The following is a 16316-nucleotide window of genomic DNA, read 5'->3' on the forward strand; positions in this document are numbered from 1 at the left end:
ACAACTCATCAAACCTGAGGACGATGTTCAACCGTCATTTAATCAATTAACTTCAAAAGAAATCATAAGCGTTGTTTTAGATTCTAGCAGTTGTTTAGAGCTCAGGCCCTTCTTGGCAAATACTGAATTTGATTTTCTTAATTCTGCACCCAGGAGTAGCGGACCAGAAGTCAGGATGTCACACATCCTTATGAAGTCTGGATTGCGGTCTCCAGCTCCTTAGATACTAATGTGGTATCACACACAAAAAATGTCATTAAGGCTTGGAACTCCAGACCACATGGAGTCTGAGTAACTACCCAAGCCCCCGCTAGACATTGGACCAATTTGGACTGTGAGCAACCCACGTGCCCCCACCCCAGTACCCTGCCCGTCAGGCGAGGGGAGGAGGGACACCCACACCTCCAAGCCTTCTGTGGTGGCTCTGCTGCTCTGTGGAAAGGCTCCAGAGGCAGGGGAGCAGCCTGAGAGGCAAGAGCAGGCCAGGTGAGCCTGCAGAGGTAAGCGCAGCACCCCCCCCCCCAGCCCTTCCGCCCAGGTCTGCTGCAGGGTACACAGCCGGGGGAAGAGTCAGGCACGAAGAAGCACCTCATCTAACACTCCCCGGGAGGGCAACTCATTTACATCCTGAGCAACCGTCTCAGAAGTGAGTCTGGAACACAACCACTCATGAGAAGTAACTGCCGCACCTCAAGTTCTGTCAGGAACACTGGAGCAGGCAACAAGCTGCCTGCCAGTAGAGGAAACCTGCCATGAAGTCAGTTTGCACGTTATGAATTATTTGAGAATGAAAATCTATTATAAAGTCAACACACAGAGAGTTAAACGATCTTACACTTCCCTCAAAATTTTACAGATAAGGAAAGCCCTAAGGTAGATGGGGGCTGAGAGATTTCCCAAAAGTCACAGGGCTTCCTGGCTAGCTCTTCAGATTCCTCCATGATGTTCTTCCTAACAGTGCATGAAATTTTCGACAGACTTCTTACAGGCAAACTACGCTTTCCAGCACGCTCTCTACCGGAACATTTCAGTGATCAGGCCTGGCACACAGGCCTGCCTGTCTGCCCTCCAGGAGACACGCCCTGCCAGCCCACACGTCTCAGTCTCCTACATGCTCACATACCTCTTCCCATACGTTTCCCCATTTCTCATTTACATCTAGAAGTGACTGGGGGGGGGGGAGGAAATTCCGCTCCTCCTAGAACGAAGTATTTACATTTTAACAAGAAGTAACTACACCTTCAGCTCTAATGGGCAATGCAACATAAGAGGGTAAAGCCGGCTCTGACCCAGATGTTCCACACTGAAAATGAAGGACCGTACCAATCCCTAACTAGGAAATGGGCGCTAAAACTGGTGTGCTGTTCCTACTTTTATCCTGTATTTATTCATTCAGGCTAAGTCAACATACAAAAACGTGTTGAATGAAATATTTTCCATTTATGTAGAATTGTACAGGCTGCTCAAATATAGAAAACTCAGTAAAATGAAACAGCGTGGTGGTCTGGGGGGAAAGGGTAGACAATGAAAAAAGCAATGGCTCCAGGAAAGTATATGTACTCTTTTTTCTCACATCTCAGGGAGTCAACAGCCGGTCTCCCTCCCCGTCCCCACACCCCTTAAGTCTTGGTTAGCAGTTGCCTTGAAACCTGTTGAGAGGTCATCCTGCCTCCTCGTGTGACAGAGCTGGCCAGGAAATAAAGGGAACCCAGGCACAGTGTAGCAAGGTAGATTTTTAAAGAAAATTCTAAGGAAGTCACACCCAAACGTATCAGACTTAAGTCCTTCACAATTATATTCAACTTATAATAACATATAATGGAAAAGAATCTGAGAAGAAAATACATATATATACATGTGTAACTGAATCGCTTTGCTGTACACCTCAAGCTGACACTGTGAATCAACTACACTTCAATAAAAATTAAAACAAAAAACAAAAAAAGCCCTTCAACAAGCAGTTCACGCTCTCTAAAACAAACAAACTGGGCAACTAGAGCTCTCAGAGGAGCTGAGTGTGATCCTGAGCATCACAGGAGCGGGGAGATTCTGAGACACTGGCCCCAGCGAGGCTGCGTGAAAAGGGACCAGGAAGGCCCTACCAGGGAAATCACCTTCCCCAGCTTCACATCCCTACTAGGAGGAACTGTGCTAGAAGTGTCACCCTAAGTAGCTCCTCCATCTCCATAACAGATCTCCAGATTCTGACAGAATGATGATGGTGATGACCCAGCTGACACCATCAATGATCACCACTCCACACCAGGCACCTCTGTAAGCACTCTACTGTAGTGGCTGATTTAAACCTCCTAACAATCTCATAAGTACAAATACATCCCTACTGGTCACACGGCGGGCCCTGAAGCATGGGTCACAGAGCTACAAGTGTCAGAGGCAGGATTCAAACCCAGGCAATCTCTCTGAATTCTGCATACAAATTTCTGTTCTCTAAAACAAACACTGACTCCTCCTTCCAACAAACCAGCTCTTCCTTCCTCTTTCCTATTTCAGTTAATGACCTCTACAAAGTCACTCAAGAGAGAAACCAGAATAGCACTTCATCTGGGGCCGGGTCAGTTTTTCCTCTTGACAGCTTGCTGGCTCCTATCTGCATCTGCTGCTTGGAACTCTATGACCTTGGGTACTTGACTTCCTCTCTCCAACTCTCAGCTTCTTATCTATAAAACCGAGTTACTAAGAGCACCTAAAGTTGCTGCGACTTTAAATGAGACAGCTGATATAAAATGCACAGCCTGGTGCCTGGCGACTGCAGGAAGGTCAATAATTATCTGCGATCATGCCCATCACCTTGAGTCTGGTCCCTCCCCGCTAACGACCTTACGTGTAAGCAGTCTCAGGCCCTCACCTCTGTCACTTGTAATACCAACAGCTCCTTCATTGGTCACGTTGCCTGGTCTATTTTCCATTCAGTTCAAATTCTACAACTGCTAAAAATGTCGCTCATGTTCCTCAACATCACAAACGACCCTGCAGCTCCTAGGGAATACGGTGCCAGCTCCTGATCATCACGCTCAGGAATCCCCTCCACCACCTACCCTTTTCAACCTCTCAGCACAGCTCGTAACACACTGGGCCACCCCATAATTCCTCCTACAGGTGCACCCTTTCTCAACACTATTTCACTGTTTCTTTTAATCATGTTGCTGCTGCTACAGAAATTCCCATTAATTCCCAATGACTTTTCTACACGCCTTTATCTTAGGACTCACCACACTGTATTGCAGGATTATATCATTTCTTTCAAAGCTAGACTATACTTTTCCTTAAGAAGGGAAATCAGGTCTTATTTAGTTAAAAAACAAAAATCAAAAAACCAGCACCATGCCACAAATGGTAAGAGCTCAACAAATAAAAACCAATTGATTTAATACTAACTTTGATTGAAATTTTTTATAATTCAAATTCCTTTGGGAAATATCCTGCAGCTAAAGCGCTGAGAAACAAACAGGCACATTCACAAAAGCCTTTCTCCATCCACAGCAAGAATTCAAGGCACTAAGGAAAGTGCTACACAAACACCTAAAAATCTTACCAGACTTTTTTCAGATTAAAACCAAAAACTGTCAGCAGTAAAACCTTAGCTGTTTATTCCCTGTGAGAAAAATTATATAATTCAGAGTATACAGTTTCAAAGTTCTTTAAAATCAACAGTAGATGTGATGGTTTTCCATAGATCCTAAAGAAACATTTGAAAACCTTGGAGCCCTATCCTAAATGTGAAATAAAAATAACAAAAAATAATTTATATAGCAACATCATAATGATCGATAATTTTTAATATATATTTTGTACAAGGTAGAAGATACTGCAAAATAAATTTAGAAATACCGGACACAGATATTTACAAGAGTTAAAGACATCTTGCAAGTGCAGGCAGTACTAGTGTCCTCATTCCCGGGTAATTCTTACAGGCAAGGAAAATTAGCCCCCCTTCTAAAGAAAAAAACGCAGTTGAGGCAATTAGAGACAACTGTGTTTACTGTTACAAAATATTCCACAGCAAGAAAAACAGCAGTGCAATCAAACTGAGATCCTGTCGCTTAGTCTGTTCTGTCTCACCAGCCAGGCAGACAGCAGGGGAGAAGGGCACTGGGACTGGGAGTGATGAAGAACAGAAACAGAAATGGAATATATGTCAAATACTTCCTGAGCAAATGCACTTCAAATTCAACCTACACTTCATGTTTTTCCCCTACCATGCTGGTATCATCACCATTTAGTTTCTATTCCTGTGATCTAAATGTAGACAAGTGCAAAGAAAAAGGGTTCAAGTTACAAGTGAATTACATACTAGAAATCAAACACTACCATTTTCCATGGTGTATAAGGCATCTTTTGGTTATGGGGTTACTTTCTTTAAATGTGTTGAAATGTTCAAGAAGTTGGTGGTATAGGAGAAAGAATACTAGATCAAAAGTCAAGACTTCGGCTTTCTGTTTTACCTCGAACTCTTCAGAATCTCAGGCAAAGTGTGTAGCCTTTCTGATCCCCATTCTTCTTAGACATATTTAAAAAAAAAAAAAAAAACAAAGCTAGATGATCTCTAAATATTTTTTAGGCTATGTGTAGCACAACAGTCAGAAAATAGCAATACAGTGATAGTCATATAGCAACGGCACCAAGATTAATTTAGGACTAAAATTACACATTCTAAATGTTTCCTTAAATTGTGCATAACCAGGTTTTGTCAAAACTACTGGGATTTTTTTCTTTAAAAATAAGGTGTAGAGAAAATAAATATATTTCAGTAGTATGGAATGTATGGCTTTAGAAATATTCTCCAAAATATTAAAATAAAGCTAAGAGAGGAAAACAAGTTATCAGCATTACTGTCTTTGGAAGCCTCATTAAGAGGAAATCCAGGAAATGGCAAAGGACTTTAATCTCTAGTAAACTCTAAGTCACAGTGCATTAAAGGTCCAGATGAGCAAATATTAGAATAGTGTAAGAGTGAGCTGATGGATATAGACAGCTGTCCTACAAGTTACACCAGCAAAACCTCCTTTTACCATTGGCTAGAATACACTGAATTTTGTACTTCAATGAATGAATATCCGGGAGCAATAACAATGAATGCATTTTATGAACTGATAAATATGTTTGGTTGCCCTTTCAAATAAAGCGCATTGTTATAATAAAAGAGGAAATCCTTCTCACCATTGTTTTAATTTTACAGTCATCTAAACTTAGTACAATAATTATGCTTTGCAATAATATATATGCAATTATGACTATTATTCTTCTACCTAAGAAATTAAGACAAGTGAGCTACAAAACTAATAAGAATTCCATTGCAGCAAATCACATTTTGACCACAGTGATTTTAAAGACAGAAGAGAAAGGAAAAAAACTACTATTATTGCTCCTTAAAAGTTCATAATATAAAACCAGCATATAGATTTGATTTCACTTTTGCTAAATAAAAATTACTAAAAACAGCGATTTCAGCCAAGAATCAAGTGCTACAACAGAAAATTTAAACATACTTAACCAGAAAATGTTTTCAATGTACAAAGACACAGGTAACTTAAAAGAGAGAGAAGTGTAAGAACATATCCCTAGAAAAGAGCAAGACCATCCCAACAACAACTTCGCGTGTGGTAAGTGGCTAAACTACTCCCCCCAAAACAGGCGTAAAAGTGGAGGAAGAAACAGAACCCCAGAGCTAGTCCGCAACCCAGAGTTCACTTTCCAGTACTTTCCCCAAATTAGGAATTCCATCTTTTCAATAAACACTCCCCACCCACCCCAGCCTCTGACAAATTAGTTACTATGAAGTTTGTCTTACTCGATTTAAAATGTATCTTCTCCTTGCTTTCACTCCTTTGATCACACAAGATTACCACTAGACATTATCAGGAGGCACTGCTTGGACTTCCATCCCCTCTGTTTTTAACCCCTCATCTCCAGGGGCTTCTCTACTGCCTACTTTTAAAAAGAAGAAGAAAAAAAAAAAAATCCTGTTGACACCTTCCTCTTTCGAGATTACTCAAGGGTAACCTGCACTGGAAACAGTCTTCTCACCTCCCCTCGCCTCTCGGTGCCCTGCAGTCTGACATTTGCCCACACGGCTCTACTGAAACCGCGCAGGTCAAGACCAACAATAACCTCCTAACTGCCAAAGCCAGTCCAACAGGCACGTTCCAGTCCTTATCTCATTTGACCTGAGGACCATGGGGCATATGAGACTATCAATCCTTCATTTCTTAAACCTCTCTTCTCTCTTGACTTGGAAGATGCCAAATCTCTTTTGGTTTTCCTCCTGCCCCTCTGGCCACTCCTTGTGTCTCCCTGGATGGCTGCTTCCTGGCCAGCTCCTTCATTCTCCTCTCCTCCTCACCTCCCTTCCCTTGTGTTCTAGGAAAATCTTATCCACTTCTAAGGTTTCAAGTGCCACCTTTTTGCTAATGGCTTCCAAATTTTTACCTAGAGATGAATTTAGAACTCCTTCCAAATTTCCAGACCCTCATAGAACAAGACATACCTGGAACAGGGCAGGGCTGGGCAGCGTTAAGGGGCTAGAGAATTATCTTAGGCCAGTAAGCCACATTCAAGACCCTCTAACTGATGGCTCAATTCACTCATTCTCAATATCCACAACTCCCTTCTAGGGTGAGGGTCCTCCGGTACCAATCACCAATATGACTAAACATTTCAATTTGCCCAGGGCAGTCCTGGTTTGCTCGTTGTCCCAGAGTAACTATTAATGATATTCTTTTTCTTTTTGAAATAACACCTGTTCAGTCAACACATTATACAGTCACCCTGCCTGCTACCATCCTTTCTGATTTTCCCTGCACAGCTAGAGGAGTCCTCCTCCCTCCATGAGCCTTTACTCCTTACCATTAGGATCCCTAGTTCTGTTGCTAAGAAACTTCCCTCCATCCTCCATCTTCACCCAGGAGGACCGCTTCAACCCCCCTTTCATAAATCACTACACACAAGACAAGCAGTACTCTCCTGGTTCCCCAAGGTGACTTGTACATTATTACTATCTCATTTCGCCCACTCTTAAGGCTATATGATAACCATATTTACAGCTGTCACCTTTGAGTCATTCGTCCCCATCTACTGAGAACTTGGTCATACAACTCCTGTCTTCCTCTCCACACAAGATCTATTATTCTGGGCGCTTCACTATCCATAACAGCAACTAATCCCAACATCCTAGGATTTGGAGCTCTCTGATTTCCTCTCCGTCAGTGGCCCCTACTCTGCAGAAGGCTGACATGGTTTAGTAGTTGGGCATAAGGGCTTTGGGGCTGGAAGGACTCAATACCTCCTAGCTGTGTGCCTTGGGGAAAATGGCATAGCCTCACCGAGCCCCAGTTTCCTTATCTGTAAAATGGAGCTCCTCACAGACGCCTACCAGGACGGTTGTGGAAAATAAGTATGACAACCTATGGGAAGCATCCGGCACAGCGGCTAGTACCAGCAAGCAGCAGCAGCGACTAGTGACCAGTGACCAGTATCAGTAAGCTCGATAAGCAGTAGCTTTTGTTAATATTACTCCCGTCATAGCCAGCACTATTAACCCCGGCTACCCACTGTCATCAGTCATAGTTTGGCCCTTACCATCACCTGCAGCTGTTGCAACTCCAGGATCTGCAACTTAGGACTCCCACATCACATATATCCGTCTCGAGTACTCCTTCACTTCCACTCGTCCTGCTGGGACTCTTCATCCTCCTCGTTGTCCACGTTTATCAGCCCTGTCTTGTCTTGCCTTTCCTCCGGAATCAAGCAGGATCCCTATGACTCAGCCCTTCAGTCAACCTCATTACCACCCTCAATTTCTGACTTCACACCATCCCCCTCTTCCCGGCCCCCCGCCCACGTTCTCCATCATACCTTCCCTTCCGATCCCCATGCAGGTTCACCCTATTTGCTTTCTGCTGTTATGGGAGCTACTGGAGAAAAAGGCTTAACCATTCTGATAATCTCTTTCTACATTTGTGATTGCAGGGGTGTTTAACACTATTTAACAATTAGTCACTCGTGCCTGCTCAAGTCCGTTTTCCAATCACAATGGTAACTTTTCTTTCCCCCTCAAAAATTCCCCAATGCATGCTCTTCCTCTCAGTCTCAGCAGATAGCCTTAGCTTCCCAGCGACAGATGATGCTACTCTGGATACTTACCTACATCTGTCTCTGTATCTACTCCGTTTCCTGTCCTTTTTTAAAAGGAAGATGCATCACTGCTTTTCTTCAGGATAACCCTTTCACCTGTGCCCCTGTCCCCAACCCACCCATTTCCTCTGAGATTATGTCTAATTCTCTGTTTCTCTTGTGACTTCAATTTTCTCTCTTCTTGAATAGCCCCTTTCCCTTAGTCCACAAAGTATCCTTATCTCCTCCATCTTTAAAATAATAACAAACCTTCCCTGATCACATGTCCTTGCTCCAGCTTCCATGCAGTGCCCTCTCTTCTTTACCAAAAGTATTAGAAGGAATATATTTACTGAATGAATGCAAGCTTTTTTGTTTGGTTCTCTCCTGAGCTCCAGACCTATATATTTAAAAATTTTTAATTATATGTGACTCATTCCAGATTCGGTTCCAACAAAGAAAATAAAACAGCTATTTCAAACAAGCAGTTATTTTAAACAAACTGATGTGAACTGATGCACTTCATATCTCCTTATCCACTCCTCCACTTGTATTTTGAGAATTAAGATCAACTACCAGCATCACCATTCACCCTGACAACCTAGACTCCTTAAGGCCCACTTCAATTTCTTCCTCTGCTTTCCCAAATCTGAGCAAGTCCTTTCTAAAATCTCCCACATTTGTCCCCTTTGTGTCTCCCCAGGACTCCTACTGTTAAGGCCCTCCTCCCACTTCACAGGGATGTTGTGAAGGTTAAATGAAATAATAAATGGGAATGCACTCTGTAAGATGTGAGGTGCTTACAAAGCTTATTTAATATTATATCTTTGGCAAAGTGTGCATGAGGTTAGCTTAATAGAACTTGTTCTTAACAAAACAATTTTACATCTTAGTAATCAATGCTTTCTTTTCTAATCACAAATCACAAAGCATCTGTTTGGCAATCTGATCTACAATTTTTCTAGGAATCAGTCAGTGTCACGATGTTCAAAGTATAGTTTCTGGGCTTCATCTCCCCACACTCTGTTTTTTTTAATTTAAAATGTGCAATTCTTTCGGTTTCTGTCAAAAATCTTCTCTTTACTTTTTAAAGACTAGTGGCAGTAGTCGTTTGAACAGATCTAAGTCTGTGTAGTAATCTACCTCATCACTCATGTGTTTCCTCCACCCATCTAAAATGGCTAGAAGTTCTCTTATTTCCTGGTTCTGAGTTTCAACATCAAAGAATCACATTTGAATGGTAAAATGACTAGCCTCTTGGAAAATTGATTTCTTTCTCAGCTAATTAAGATGATTACACTTCACGTGTTACTCTTTCATATTATTAGATAAGATTTTTCTTTGTTGTTGTTGTTTTTTCCTTCCCATAAGTTAGACCTGGAAAACATTCAAAATTTCCAAATGTCTCAATTACTGTAAAGCGAAGCCAGAGCTAAGAGGCACAAGGACAAACACTGATAAGAAGCAATAGTAAAAGAAAGTGGTGTTGATGAGAATATAGTGTCCCTATGGACTTGAGATCCATTTATACTTATTTATCTGACAGATTTATATTCAGGTTAAAAATTCATTTAAAAATATTACCTTATTGCCTAAGTTCTTAATGTAAGGAGCAGATCTTAAATTCTAAGACTCTATTTTTTTTTTTTTTTTTTTTGTATTTTGGAAAAAAGCAGGTTTATTAGAAGAGGAAGGAAGAAACAGAAATGCTGGTTCTGTTAATATATTTTTGATACATGTTTTACAGGTCAAATTCTAGGCTCCAAATGCTGCATAATTTGATGAAAAAGATCCCCATTTAACATGTAATGGCCCATTTATTTCAAGCCATCTTTAATGAAACAGAAGAATTAGGATAATCTCTATATTACTATTAACGAAGTATTAAAAATGCAGGTCATTTCCATTGTAATTTCACAAATGGCCAAGTGAAGCTATATTTGATAACAAGATTTCTGAGGCTTAAAAAAAATTCTTGAACTTAAGCCAGGCATCTAAACATTATTCAGAAAAAGATTAATCAGATGAAGGTGTTCAAGTTAAAAACAGCAACAAACTAAAAAGATACTCTGAAATTCTGGATTACACGGCTTTCTCTACAACGGAAACTAACAAAAAGATTCTCTCAGTGCAAGCAAAGAAAAACAAAAGTACATGGGGTGAAAAAAGATGACTAGGAGGGTCCAAAAAAAAAATGAGCATGAAAAAAGTTGGCAGTTTATGGTTGAAAATATTAAACCCCTGTTATAATCAAGATAACATAAAAAGTGTCTTCAATACAAAGTTACTAGCGTCTACTACTACTAATCTCCAAGTGGAGTCTCATTTCATTGTTTTCTAACCAACTCCTCACCTTCTCCTACCAAACTGCTCCTCTCATAAACTTTATCTCAGTACATGCCTACTCCATCTTTCCACTTGCTCAGGACAAAAACTTGGGGTGTCCTTTAAGTCTCCTCCAACAATTCCACTCTGGTCCAAACCACATCATCTCTGGCCTGGATTATGGCAAGAGTCCTGGAACTGACATTCCTACTTCTGCCCAAGGCCTCACCCAACCTCAGACACAGTCTATTCTCCATCCAGCCACCAGAGTGACCCTTTTTAAAGGCAAGTCTAGTATATCCCTTCTCTATTCAAAAGGATGCGCCCCCTTCCCCCTCCACCCGCCAATTGGGAGCCCAAGTCCTTACAAAGGCCTCAAGGCCTTATACAATCTGACTTCCATTCCCACTTACCTCTCACCCTCATTTCTACCCCTCTTACCTTGCTCACTCCACTGCTGCCAAACCACCCTCCCTGCCCTCCTTAAACATGCCCCATTCACTCCTGCCTCCAAGCTTTTTGCAAGTGCCTTTCCTTCTGCTTAAACACTCTACCCTCAAAGAGGTGCATGGATTACCCTCTCGCTTCCTTCTGGTCTTGGAATCAACTGTCACCTTCTCCAGGAAGTCCTCCTTGGCTACCTATAGTTAAAATTGCAAGTCTCTCTCTCTTCTCTTCTTTTTTCTCTATGGTCCTTAACACCATCTGACATAGCATATATTTTATTTGTTTATTATCTGAGATTCCCCAACTAGAATGTAAGCTCCATGTAGGAAGGGATATTTATCAGCTTAGAAAACTGTCTGGCACACAGTAGGGCTCAAAAAATACTAAGTTTATATATAATTTTATAGTTTACAAATTGCTTTCATGTAAATTATATGATAACTCACTTTCTCCTTACACCCCCTCTTCTCCGATTTTTTTCTTTTTAGCAGAGAAAGGTTTATTGCAGGGTCCAAGTAAGGAGAATGGCCAGCTCATGCTCAAAAAACCCAAACTCCCCCAAATTCTCCAATCTTTTCAGTAACAATGTGGATGACATAAAAGAGCTATCAGGAAAAAAAAAAAGTTGCTGGCTACTTACATAGCTCTTTAAAACAGATACTCCAAATGAATTAACTACTTCTATAAAATGAAAGCTCAGAGTCAACATCTTTACTAGCATAAGGTTTTTGGGTGTGGAAACTTAAAGTAACAGAGCAGAGCAGCCAAGGATCACCAGGAAGAAAAGCCCAGTTCAGTTCGTACTACCAACCTGCTAAACAAACCCTAGGGAAAGTGCGAGATGAATTCAATACTCAAGGAAACACTGGTCTGAATTCAACACCAAAGTATTCAACACAAGATTCAACTCCCTTAAAATGTTCTGTCTGCTTAATACAATCTCATCACCGACCAAGTGCTGTCCCTGGGTGTGTATGGTCTGCCGAGCATACAGGGAATGTTTTGTTTTGCTTAACCTGGTAAGAACGAGAGCTAGGGAGCGTTTTCTGAAGCCTCTGTGCCTACCCCCTCCGCCACTAAGCAACCCGCTGGCCTCCACACTGAGGTGCCGGGTCTTCCTGGAGCATTTCCCGCACAGTTTCATCCCACCAGAGGCGAAAGGGCAGCTCAGCCAAGGCTCCAAGGATGCCCGGGGCAGACGGCAGATGTCTCAATGGAGCCTCCGGAGAGTCTCTGACCCGGGCGAAGGGTGTCGCCGGCAGGAGAAAAGCAGTGGACCAAGGCGCCCGGGGGAGATGATGGGAGAGAGGGCGGGCGGGCGAGCAGCCGCAGGGCCAGATCGCAGGGGGCGATCCGCGGAGGGCGGCGCGAACTGTCAACTCCAGCCGTCAGCCTGCCAGCGTGGGCCCGGCCGGGGCGCAGGATGAGAAACACGGTCCAGACCGCGGCAGGTCGCCGCCAGCCCGCTCGCCCTCCGCCCCCCGAGCGCCGGGGAATAAAGTTAGTGGCCGGGGGCCGCGCGGCCGCCGCGAAGGTCCGGAGCGGCCGGGGAGCTCCCGCCGCGGCTCGGCTGCTGTCACGGGCGGCCCGGAGCGGCGGGGAGACATCCCGGGGCCCCAGAGCCGGAGAGAAACCCCGGGCCGGCGCGTCGGGCCGGGTCCTCTGCGCCTTCAGCCCGGCCGCCGCGACACCCACCCCATGCCCAAACCGCCTTCCCCCTCGGCCACCGACGGGTCCGGGACCCCAGCCCTCTGTCGGCATCGCCGGACCCCGCGGCCGCCCTTACCTGCTCGCTGGCCGCCGCCGCGCGTCCCGCCTCACCAGGAGAACCCCGAGCCGCTGCCGCCGCCGCCGCCGCCGCCGCCACAGCCACAGCCGCGGCGAGCTCCCCACCCCCGCCCCCTCCGGTAACCCGGGAAACCGGGAACACCACCCCCTCCCTCCCCCCGTCGCCCCAGGCCCGCTCGCCTGCGCCTGCGCGCTGGCCCGCCTCACGCGCCCCGCGCCCCGAGCCCCGCCCCTCACCGGCGGGGCCGCGCCAGCGTCGCAGGCGTGACGCGAGGGGCTGACGAGCCAATGGGGAAGGGGGGAGGGCGGGCCGGGCCGCTGGGCGGGGCCTCCGTCCCCAGCGCTCCGCGAACCCGCCTGCGTCACACTCGAGCCGTGCGAGCTGTGTGTGCAGCGCACGGAGCACATACACAGCGTCCCTCCCCGACCCGGACTGTCATCCCGTGCCCCTGTGTGGGTGCCGAGGGTGGGGGTAGAAGGAATAGGGGAAGGGGCGGGACAGGGAGGGGGATCATCCACGAGGAACAGTGCCCTTCCTCGGGGGCCTGGAAAAACATCATCTTACAAAGGTTGCCGTAGGCATCTCTCAGAAAACAAAGAGGTTTACGATGCCACCCCAGAATTAATTCAGCACGAAGGGGTATGTTTCAGCCTAACCCTCTTCAAACCGAGCTGCAAGCAGCGCGCGCTGTCAACGTTGCATGCCCTAAAACAGCCGTGCCGCCCGGGTGTGGGAACCGTGGGTTCAACAGAAGGATGTTTTAGCTGCATCTCTGACTGCCAGGCCCAGCACATGGCTGACAGGCTGCTGATGCAGCATTTCGGCATTTCAGAGGACTCCTCTCCTCACCACCCAGTCACTGTGGCAGGCCTGGCGGTGGAATGTCAAAGGTATTGGCAAAGAGCCCGAGCTTTGAAGTCTGAGGGTCTGGGGTTCAGTCCTACCTAATAAAAAGCACTGCTGATCCTTGAACAAGGGGGAATTTTTAGAAGCACCTATCCCCGCTAGTCGAAAACCCTGCGTATAACTTTATAATCAGCCCTCCGTCTGTGGGTTCAACCAACCTCGGATGGTGTTACTGTAATACAGATTTAGTGAAGAAATTTTGGATTGATATGGGTCAAACCCCTGTTGTTCAAGAGTCAGTTGTATAGGCATTGGTCTACAAAGAGCCAGGAACTGCTTTAGAACCAACAACTCCAGTCATTTTTGCATAAGATTCAAGAAATAAAAATAATTTAGGATATTGTATCCTACGGCTGTATACCAAACGCAGCTTTTAATACCTCAAACGTCCATTGGACCCAGTGACAAGCCAACTAAATAGGCGCCCTGTGATGTGATTTGAAGGGACTCTCAGGAAAATCTGATACTTTAAGATACCCCGCCCCGACACCTGAAGTTCATACCTTTGTGCAGAGGTTGCCCCCATCCTTTGGCATTCCTTTAAAAGGCGAATACTCCAGGCATGCGCAACACACAACTCCCCAACAAGTAAGTGAAAGAGATGTCACTCACTTAACAAATAGTGAACACCTACTATGTGCTGGGTACTGTGTGGTAAGTGCTGGAGATACTTTGGTGAATTTCCCCAAACTCAAAGAGGAAGAGGAAGCCAAACCTGACATGTTTCACAGTTTGACCAATAACCCAACCTACTCTTATTTACACATCAAGATTCACACACTTTTTTTTTCCAATGGACAAAAGAAGTCATTGAACTGTTAGGTAACAAGTCAGTTCCTGTTTCTCTTGAGTAGGATATAGTAGATGATCATTATTTCTCTAAAGTCAGAGAGAACGAAACAGACTTCCTATGACAATGGTACACAGCTGACCCTCAAAGTAGTATTTTTTGGTAACAGTTACAAAGCAATGTCTTTTGTGACTATTCTTGTCTCTTTATATCTGAGTTATAAAGTATTTTTAACCAAATTGTCACAGTATTGACTTTGCACAAGAGTATCTTAGAACAGAGATATTAAGTATACATATTAGATAAAACTTAGTTTAAAATATTTCAAATGAACACACAAAATAATGTGTGGTCAAGTACATGCAATAGAAGAGAGAATAAACGGAAAGGAAGGGGAGGGTGGGTGTAGCTCAGTGGTAATACACATGCCTCGCATGCCTGTGGTCCTGGGCTCAATCCCAGTACCTCCATTAAAATAAAGAAATAAACCTAATTACCCCAAAAAATTAAAAAATAAAAAAGCTTAAATAAAAGTAATAGATATCTAGAAGGAAGACTTACTTATGTACTTGTAACATACTGGAAAACTTTGTAAGTAGGAAACTCTCCAGATAAATTGATTCTAAAATTAGATTTTAAAAGGAGGTTCTAAAATCAAGATTTTAAAAGATGCAGTTAATGTATTTGTGGATAATTGCACATTGAAGTCGCCAGAATACGTTAAAATAATCATCTCATGACTGTATGGATAGGTAAATCAGACCATGTCACACCTCTGCTCAGAAGCCTGCAGTGGTTCCCCTTTTCTCTCAGGTAAGACCAAAGCCCTCACAATGGTCTACAGAGCTCTTCACAGTCTCACTCCCCATAACTTCATCTCTTCCTACTTGGCCATCCAGCAGACATACTGGCTTCTTTAGTTTACCAAACATTCCAGGCACATTCCTAACCTTTGCACTGGCCGTTCTGTTACCTGAAATGCTTTTTCTCCAGAAGCCACATGGATAACTCCCTTACCTCCTTCCTGTCTTTGCTGAAATTTCACCTTCTCAATGAAGTTTAGCTCAACACTGCCCTAAGCCTGGACAAGAAGGGACTCTGCCCTGGGCCCCATACTTTAGTATCCCTCATATCACAAATGCCATCTGTGCTGAGTGGAATTGATTTCCACCCTCCATCACCAAATTCATTGGTTGAAACCCTAACCCACCATGTGACTCTATTTGGAGACAGAGCCTTTAAGGAGCTAATTAAGGTTAAATGAGGTCATAAGGGTGGGGCCTTCATCTAATAGGACTAGCGTCCTTATAAGGAGGGCAAGAGTCACCAGAGCTTCCCAAGAGTGCTCAGAGAAAAAGTCATGGGAGGACACAGGGAGACTGCGGCCGTCGGCAAACTGTCTGCAAACGCTGCTACCACCTTGATCTTGGACTTCCAGCCTCCAGAACTAGGAGACAATTTCTGTTTTTAAGCCAGCCACTCTATGGTACTTTGTTACTGCAACCCTAGCAGATTAATATACCCCCCAAAATAATTTTATTACAGAACTCATGGGTTCTCTGCCAGTCGGGATTGGCACTAAAGAGTCAGCATAATGTGATCTTAAACATTATCTTTCTCATTGCACTTATCAGCTTCCAACATCCTACATCATTTCCCCATTTACTATGTTTATTTTTATTGTCTCTTACATTTAGACTGTAAGCTCCCCAAAGGCAACAACTCTTGGTCTGTTTGTGGTGAATCCCAGGTGCCAGGACAGTACCCAGCATGTAGTCAGCACTCAGGAAATATTTTTTGAATAAATAGTTTAATGAAGGAGATTTGGTTCAAATTCAGATAAATATCCAGATAGTAAGTTACTCATAATTGTAGATGAAGCATGACAACTTTAATGCCCCTCCATTGCCCCGCAGTGGACATGGTTTT

General features: G+C 44.1%; 1 protein-coding gene across 1 annotated transcript in view; it reads right to left on the minus strand.

The window, feature by feature from the left end:
* Positions 1 to 7860, minus strand: part of LYST (lysosomal trafficking regulator) — a 144935-nt gene extending 137075 nt beyond the window's left edge. The window contains exon 1 of the mRNA XM_032490549.1: positions 7597 to 7860. The gene's annotated coding sequence lies outside the window, so the exon portion shown is untranslated. The remainder of the gene's footprint in view (positions 1 to 7596) is intronic.
* Positions 7861 to 16316: the final 8456 nt, after the last annotated feature.

This window comes from Camelus ferus, chromosome 11 (assembly GCF_009834535.1).
Source record: "Camelus ferus isolate YT-003-E chromosome 11, BCGSAC_Cfer_1.0, whole genome shotgun sequence".
Lineage (NCBI taxonomy): Eukaryota > Metazoa > Chordata > Mammalia > Artiodactyla > Camelidae > Camelus > Camelus ferus.